The sequence below is a fragment of the Dipodomys merriami genome, unplaced genomic scaffold (genome assembly GCF_024711535.1).
Source record: "Dipodomys merriami isolate MVZ:Mamm:240054 unplaced genomic scaffold, mDipMer1.0.p SCAF_636, whole genome shotgun sequence".
In the NCBI taxonomy this organism is placed as follows: Eukaryota; Metazoa; Chordata; class Mammalia; order Rodentia; family Heteromyidae; genus Dipodomys; species Dipodomys merriami.
In genome coordinates, this window is record NW_027206220.1 from 575,970 (window position 1) to 585,007 (window position 9,038).

Genomic DNA, 9,038 nt, shown 5'->3' on the forward strand with positions numbered 1-9,038 from the left:
GGGGCGAGCTGGCAGCGTGGATGGGGTGCTGGGGAGGGGCGGTGGGTGGAGAGCCGGGCAGAGCCCTGGCCACATCCCCGGCCTGCAGGGCGGCCACACTCCCGCCTCCCACAGCCAGCGCAGGCCAGGATGACTCAGCTCAGCACCCCTCCACCCGTGGGATCTGCGGGGCCGGGGCCGAGGCGCCTTGTCAACACACCCCTCCCCCTCCTCCCCTCCCCCACTCCTCACGGGTCAGGGGCGTCTGCGCTGCACTGGAAGGAGCTTGTGGGCAGGTGAAGGAGTGCTGGGCGCAGTGGCGTGGGGTCAAAGGGGCCGAGCAGCCTGCCTGCCACAGGACTGCAGCCTCCCAAGGCCTTTGTGTGAGCGCAGCAGAGCCCAGGCCGCCCTGGGCCAGGTCCATCGGCTTCACCCTGCGTGCTGTGCGTGCCGCACGCTGGGGGGTGCCGCACCCCGTTGCGCCCATGTTCATGATTGTCCTTGTGACCACGCGCATCCGTAAAGCTTGTGAGGCTCAGAGAGGGCAGGTCACAGGGCATGTAAACGGGAACTCAGCCTTTGGCCGGCTGTCAAGGCCGCTGGTCACAGTGCAGACATACAGACAGTGTGAACACTGAAGCTGCTCTTCCTGGGGGGGGGGGGGGGAGGCCACTCACCAGGCCCAGGCCTGAGTCTGGCAGAAGGCCCTGGGCTCGTGGAGGGGCGGGTCTGCCCCATGTCTGATGACCTTGTCCTTGCTCTGACGCTTGTGTTTTCCTGGGAGAGGGGCGGCATGGTGGGCTCCCAGTGGGTTGGGGCTGTGCGTGCTCATACACAGTGCTGTGTTTGTCCAGCACTGTGCCAGCACCCAGTGGGCCTCCTGCTCAGACTGAGCAGTGATTCTCAGGCCCAAGCACTGGGGTGGTGTGGGGACATTGTGAACGCTCGAATGTTTGCAGACCTGCTCCGCAAGCTCTTCCTGCCCCATAACGGGAACCCTAACCGGGCCAGAGCCCCAACCCCGGAGACCCTGAGCACAGCAGACCCTTCCCGCCAGCCCTCTGCGCCTGCAGTGCCCAAGAGTCAGGTTCAGGGAGGGCCTCTGTGCCGCTGCCCTCCTGACCTCCGCCTTCCTGACCTCCGCCCTCCTGACTCGGGGGACCTGGAGGAAGGGAGGAAGGTTCACGGCCATCCAGTACCCACAGCAGCCGGGACCCCTGGTTGGGGGTGGATGGTGTAGGGTGGAGGGTCCCCCGGGCCTGTGAGCTCTGCCCTGCCGCAGGATGGCGGCATCCCCGGTCACCTCCGCAGCTGGCCGGGCGCCTCCGTGGTGTCTGAGGTGGACGCCCCTGTGGGAAGGCCACCTCAGAGCGAGCGAGCGAGCGAGGCAGCGAGCCTCCCGCGGGGCCTCAGCCCCTGCCAGCGTGACCCCATTGTCCTTCAGCCCCCAGCAGGCAGGCACCTCTATTTACACTAAATAGAGCCGCTTCAGCTGCCGCTCCTGTGTTTTGGTCAGGTCACGCTGGAGGCCCTCAGCCGGTGCCAGCAGGCGGCCCGTGTCCCTGGGGTGCTCATGCGGGCCCCCCCCCTCCACCAAAGTTTAGCAAACACCTTATCGCCAGCACGCACATCAGGTGATGTTATGAGCGATTGGGGTGTCCTCCTCCCCCGAAGTCGGCACTGCCCTGGCCAGGCCGGGCTGTGCTGTGGTGGCTCCTGCCTCACCCCACGCCGCCCATCACGCCCCCTCCCCGTGGCCAGCCCCGCAAGAGCAGGCCCCGCCAGTCGCACGTAGAGTGGGCCTCATTTTATGCAGGGGAAACAGAGGCAGCGAGCAACAAGGCCTCTTGGCCAAAGTTTCCAGGCCTCTGCCTGCCCCACCCCTCTGAGCTGCTCTGTGTGCAGTAGCTGGGAACCTGGACGGAGGCATGGGGGTCTGGCTGTGCAGCCATGAAGACACTCTGCTGGCTGGTGAAGAGACAGGTGGGGGGCAGAGTGCCCACCGACAGAGCAGAGGCCAGGCAACGGGCGCAAGGGGAAGGAGGCGGGCGGCCCTCTGGGGAAGCTCCCTCCCGCTCAGATCCAGCTGGCGGGAGCAGTAGAGCGTGGAGGAGAGCGGAGCCCGGAGAGCGTGCCATGAGCACAGAGGAGAGCAGAGCCCGGAGAGCGTGCCATGAGCACAGAGGAGAGCAGAGCCCGGAGAGCGTGCCATGAGCACGAAGGAGAGCGGTGCCCGGAGAGCGTGCCATGAGCACAGAGGAGAGCAGAGCCCGGAGAGCGTGCCATGAGCACAGAGGAGAGCAGAGCCCGGAGAGCGTGCCATGAGTACAGAGGAGAACAGAGCCCGGAGAGCGTGCCATGAGCACAGAGCAGAGCCCGGAGAGCGTGCCATGAGCACAAAGGAGAACAGAGCCCGGAGAGCGTGCCATGAGCACGAAGGAGAGCGGTGCCCGGAGAGCGTGCCATGAGCACAAAGGAGAGCAGAGCCCGGAGAGCGTGCCATGAGCACAAAGGAGAGCAGAGCCCGGAGAGCGTGCCATGAGCACAGAGCAGAGCCCGGAGAGCGTGCCATGAGCACAGAGCAGAGCCCGGAGAGCATGCCATGAGCACAGAGCAGAGCCTGGAGAGCGTGCCATGCCACCTCTGTGCTAATTACACGGACGCCCCGTCCTCTGTGCTAATTACACGGACGCCCTGTCCTCTGTGCTAATTACACGGACGCCCCGTCCTCTGCTCGTTACACGGACTCCCCGTCCTCTGCTCGTTACACGGACTCCCCGTCCTCTGCTCGTTACATGGACGCCCCGTCCTCTGCGCTCGTTACACGGACGCCCCGTCCTCTGCTCGTTACACGGACGCCCCGTCCTCTGCGCTCGTTACACGGACGCCCCGTCCTCTGCGCTCGTTACACGGACACCCCGTCCTCTGTGCTCGTTACACGGATGCCCCGTCCTCTGTGCTAATTACACGGACGCCCCGTCCTCTGTGCTAATTACACGGAAGCCCCGTCCTCTGCTCGTTACACGGACGCCCCGTCCTCTGCTCGTTACACGGACTCCCCGTCCTCTGCGCTTGTTACACGGACGCCCCGTCCTCTGTGCTAATTACACGGACGCCCCGTCCTCTGCGCTAATTACACGGACGCCCCGTCCTCTGCTCATTACACGGACTCCCCGTCCTCTGCTCGTTACACGGACGCCCCGTCCTCTGCTCGTTACACGGACTCCCCGTCCTCTGCTCGTTACATGGACGCCCCGTCCTCTGCGCTCGTTACACGGACGCCCCGTCCTCTGTGCTCGTTACACGGACGCCCCGTCCTCTGCTCGTTACACGGACGCCCCGTCCTCTGCTCGTTACACGGACGCCCCGTCCTCTGTGCTCGTTACACGGACGCCCCGTCCTCTGCGCTCGTTACACGGACACCCCGTCCTCTGTGCTAATTACACGGACGCCCCGTCCTCTGCGCTCGTTACACGGACGCCCCGTCCTCTGTGCTTGTTACACGGACGCCCCGTCCTCTGTGCTCGTTACACGGACGCCCCGTCCTCTGTGCTAATTACACGGACGCCCCGTCCTCTGTGTTTGTTACACGGACGCCCCGTCCTCTGTGCTAATTACACGGACGCCCCGTCCTCTGTGCTAATTACACGGAAGCCCCGTCCTCTGCTCGTTACACGGACGCCCCGTCCTCTGCTCGTTACATGGACGCCCCGTCCTCTGCGCTTGTTACACGGACGCCCCGTCCTCTGCTAATTACACGGACGCCCCGTCCTCTGCGCTAATTACACGGACGCCCCGTCCTCTGCTCATTACACGGACACCCCGTCCTCTGCGCTCGTTACACGGACGCCCCGTCCTCTGTGCTCGTTACACGGATGCCCCGTCCTCTGTGCTCGTTACACGGACGCCCCGTCCTCTGCTGGGCTAAAAGCTCACCAGGCCAAGACCATGTCTTCTTGAACAGCCAACTTTATTCTGGAATGATTTGTGTTTAATAAATCAACACAGACACTGTAGGGCGGGCTTTTCAGTGAGCACTGGAAACTACAAAACCTTACACACGGGTGTGAGCACCTCCACAACCAAACGCATGGCCCTTCCCTCCCCCCGGAGCCCCGCCCTGCTCCAAGCCAGGCAGCTCAGCCTCCCCAGGCGGCTGCCAATCTATGCTGGCCCTGGAGACAGCCGGCCTCCTGTCTGGCCTGGGCTGTCCCGTGTGCTTTCCCGTCCTGTCTTCTGTCTGGCCTGGGCTGTCCCGTGTGCTTTCCCGTCCTGTCTTCTGTCTGATGTGGGCTGTCCCGTGTGCTCTCCCGTCCTGTCTTCTGTCTGGCCTGGGCTGTCCCATGTGCTCTGCTGTCCTGTCTTCTGTCTGATGTGGGCTGTCCCGTGTGCTCTCCCGTCCTGTCTTCTGTCTGGCCTGGGCTGTCCCGTGTGCTCTCCCGTCCTGTCTTCTGCCTGGCCTGGGCTGTCCCGTGTGCTCTGCTGTCCTGTCTTCTGTCTGATGTGGGCTGTCCCGTGTGCTCTGCTGTCCTGTCTTCTGTCTGGCCTGGGCTGTCCCGTGTGCTCTCCCATCCTGTCTTCTGTCTGGCCTGGGCTGTCCCGTGTGCTCTGCTGTCCTGTCTTCTGTCTGGCCTGGGCTGTCCCGTGTGCTCTGCTGTCCTGTCTTCTGTCTGGCCTGGGCTGTCCCGTGTGCTCTGCTGTCCTGTCTTCTGTCTGGCCTGGGCTGTCCCGTGTCCGCTCCGGTCTTACCATCTCCTACTCACATGATGTTTGTGAGTCACATTGCTGTGTCCAGGTCAGTGTCTTGACATTCCTGCTGCTTTCCAGGAGTCACCGGGAAGCTAGACGCTTCCACGGGGCAGCCGGAGCCCGTGTCTCCTGCCGCTCTGACAGTGGGCGTAGGTGGTCCCAGGGACGTGGCCCCTCTTGTGTGACGTGGGATGTGCGTGGAGGGCTCTGCAGTCCCCTCAGCGCACACGGCTCCCTTCCGGGCACGCGCCCCTCCCTGCAGAGCCGCACCGCTGGGCGCGTGGCCGGTGCGGCCATCAGCCGGTCCTACGGGGAGGCAGATCCTCCCGCAGCTCGGACTGGACTCCTCTGTGTCCAGCAGAGACCCTGGTGTCTCTGCCCAGGGCGCTGCTGCGGCCTGGACAAAGTGAGTTTCTCCTCCAGAGGGCAGGGGTCACCCGGGGCACGTGGCAGCCTCAGCTGGACCTGCTCCCCCCTCCGCCCCCCTCTGTGTCAGAGGCCGGGGCTGGAGTCCCCCAACCCCCTCCCTCCTGGCCGTGGTTCCTCGGGGAGTGGTCAGGGCGCATTCAGTGTTCTAGCACTTGGGAAGTTGGGGTGACCTGTAGTGAAGGACCACTTCTCTGAGTGCGTCTTTCTGGGTGGAGGAAGTCAGGTCTTGTTCCAGAACAAGCTGGAGCAGGTGGCCATCTCCAGCCCTGGCTTTGGTGCTGACCACAGGGCTGGATGCCAGGGGGAGATGTTCACAGGGCAGCGCCCCAGGGGCAGGGCGGAGCCAGCGCTGGTGACAAGGAAGTGCGGGAACGGCTCCACCGTCTCAGAGGGGGGGGGGAATGGGGGGGCTGAGCCGGACCCTGCCTGTGCGGGAACGGCTCCACCGTCTCAGAGGGGGGGGGGAATGGGGGGGGCTGAGCCGGACCCTGCCTGTGCGGGAAGAGCTCCACCATCTCGGGGGGGGAATGGGGGGGCTGAGCCGGACGCGGCCTGTGCGGGAACAGCTCCACCATCTCAGAGGGGGGAGTGGGGGGAATGGGGGGGCTGAGCCGGACCCTGCCTGTGTGGGAAGAGCTCCACCGTCTCCAGAGGGGGGGGGTGGGGGGAATGGGGGGGCTGAGCCGGACCCTGCCTGTGCGGGAAGAGCTCCACCGTCTCAGAGGGGGGAGTGGGGGGAATGGGGGGGCTGAGCCGGACCCTGCCTGTGCGGGAACAGCTCCACCATCTCAGAGGGGGGGGGAATGGGGGGGCTGAGCCGGACCCTGCCTGTGCGGGAACAGCTCCACCGTCTCAGAGGGCGGGGGAGGGAATGGGGGGGCTGAGCCGGACCCTGCCTGTGCGGGAAGAGCTCCACCATCTCAGAGGGCGGGAGGGGGATGGGGGGGCTGAGCCGGACCCTACCTGTGCAGGAAGAGCTCCACCATCTCCAGGGGGGGGAGGGAGGGGGACGGAGGGGGAGGGAGGGAGGGAGGGAGCGGCTGAGCCAGACCCTACCCGCCCAGTTCCTCCCAGCTCTGAGCTCAAACCCCGTCCCTCCCTGTGCATGCCAGGCAAGGCCTCCACCTCTGAGCACACCCAGCCGTGATCTCTTCTCCCTTCCACCCCTCTCTCCCCTCCGCCCCCTCCGGCTTTCTCTCCTAGGACCTTGCTATGTAGGCTGTCTGGCCTGACACTACCTAGCCCAGGCTGGGCTCAAAACCCAAGCTCCTGAGTGCTGGGAATACAGGTGTGGGCCGCCACACCCGGCGATGGCTGAGCCTGCGCTTTGCTGTGGGTGCCCACGCGCAGGACGCTCACGTCAGACGCCGGCCCGTCGCTCGCCGAGGCCCACCTGCCCGGGGCCTCTCCTGCAGCCTGTCTGCTGCTGCGGTCCTCCTCTGCTCCACACGCCCCAGCTGAGTCCTGCCCCGCCCCCCCCCCCCCCCCCCCCGCCCGCCTTCCTCCACAGCCCAGAGGCCGCCAGGCCCCTGTGTCACCCACTCCGTGTGGTGGCGGCGGTCCGGGGCATGGCTTGGAGGGGTCACGTGACGCAGTGCTGACCCACAGCGGCGTGAACTCGCGGGTGCCAGGGGCGAGGGTCTCCCGCCCCGGCCGGCGCCTGGCTCTGTTCTCACAGGAAGATGGTTTGAGGCTGCACAGTAGCTGTCTGTGGGTCGCGACTGCCAGCCCCTCCTCTGCATTCCAGAGACGTCAATGAGGTAGCATGGAGAGCCCAGGGCCCGCTCACACGCTCACAGTCAGTGCTCCGTCCAAGGCAGCCATCCTCAGGATGGTTAGTTTACCTCCCGGTGGCCAAGGCACGGGCTTGTTCCCTCGCGGGGGTGTTTTACTCCAGAGTGAGCCTCCTCAACCCTGTGTCCCGAGGGCCGCCGGCCGCCCAGTGTCCGGAACCCCTGCCTGTCTCCCACCAGACCTCCAGCTCCAGCCAGGCCTTGGTGGAGCCAGCGCTGCTGTCGGCGGCCTCTGGGGGGCAGCAGAGCTCCGTGAGCCGGGGCTGGACGTGGGCTGGGCAGAGGCCACCCAGTGGTGACCAGGCTGGCCAGGCGGCCTGCCGGCCTGCCCGGGGCCCTGGGCCAGGCCGCCTGCCTGGGGGCCAGGCTGGGGGTTGGGGGGGGAGGGAGAGGGTGGGAGATGGTGGGGGTTAATGGTCCATTCCCAGCCTGTTGTGTGGGGGGGGGGTGAACCTAGGGAGTGGGGGCAGGGCGGCCTGCTGGGGGGCATCTGGTCCCAGGGCCGGATTTCCTGAGCCCTCATCAACCGTGCCACACCTGGGCTTTGCGTAAGGAGGCAGGGGGGCCCTGCGGGTCTGGGGCCTGCCCACGCCTCAGGCCTCACGCCATCACTCCGCTTCTGTTTTGGCATACCTTGGTGGGTATGGTGTCTCCACGTGTGTACAGTGTGCCCTCGTGCTAGAAGCCGCTCCTGCTCCTCCCTCCTCCTGCGTGCCCTCTCCTCGCCCCCTGAGCCCTCTCCCCCCATGGTCTGCCTGGGAGGGAGGGCGTTCCTCTGCCGCTCGGAGTCTGGCTTGCTTACTTAGGACGACCTCTGTTCCTCCTGTTTCCCTGCATCCCATGGCTGAGGATGAGCTCGCGTTCCCCAGCTGGCCGTCAGGACGTGCACCTGGGCTGACTGGGCAGCTCTGTGTCCTGAGCGGCTCTGTGTCCTGAGCAGCTCTGTGTCCTGAGCATCTCTGTGTCCTGAGCATCTCTGCGTCCTGAGCATCTCTGTGTCCTGAGCATCTCTGCGTCCTGAGCATCTCTGCGTCCTGAGCATCTCTGTGGTCCTGAGCATCTCTGCGTCCTGAGCATCTCTGTGTCCTGAGCATCTCTGTGTCCTGAGCAGCTCTGTGTCCTGAGCATCTCTGTGGTCCTGAGCATCTCTGTGTCCTGAGTATCTCTGTGTCCTGAGCATCTCTGCGTCCTGAGCATCTCTGCGTCCTGAGCATCTCTGCGTCCTGAGCATCTCTGCGTCCTGAGCAGCTCTGCGTCCTGAGCAGCTCTGCGTCCTGAGCATCTCTGCGTCCTGAGCATCTCTGCGTCCTGAGCAGCTCTGCGTCCTGAGCAGCTCTGCGTCCTGAGCAGCTCTGTGGTCCTGAGCATCTCTGTGTCCTGAGCATCTCTGCGTCCTGAGCATCTCTGCGTCCTGAGCATCTCTGCGTCCTGAGCATCTCTGCGTCCTGAGCATCTCTGTGTCCTGAGCAGCTCTGCGTCCTGAGCATCTCTGCGTCCTGAGCATCTCTGCGTCCTGAGCATCTCTGCGTCCTGAGCATCTCTGCGTCCTGAGCATCTCTGTGTCCTGAGCATCTCTGTGTCCTGAGCATCTCTGCGTCCTGAGCATCTCTGTGTCCTGAGCATCTCTGTGTCCTGAGCATCTCTGTGTCCTGAGCAGCTCTGCGTCCTGAGCATCTCTGTGTCCTGAGCAGCTCTGTGGTCCTGAGCATCTCTGCGTCCTGAGCGGCTCTGTGTCCTGAGCATCTCTGTGTCCTGAGCATCTCTGTGTCCTGAGCAGCTCTGTGTCCTGGGCAGCTCTGCGTCCTGAGCATCTCTGCGTCCTGGGCGGCTCTGTGGTCGCCCGCACGCAGGTGTCTGTTGCGTGCAGGCTCGGTCCTCCGGGCCTGCTGGGGAGGGTGAAGGGAGGAGGCTCTCAGGCTCTTCGTCCTCTGGCCTGACCTCAGGCCGGCACCTCGGAAGGGAGGAGGCCGCGTGCACACTGGGCTGCGGCCCCAGCAGGTCAGGAGATCCCCCACCCCTGCCCCAGGGCCTTGAGGGGCTCCCGGGGCCTGGCGCCTCTCCCCAGGGAGACCTTGGGTCTCTACACAG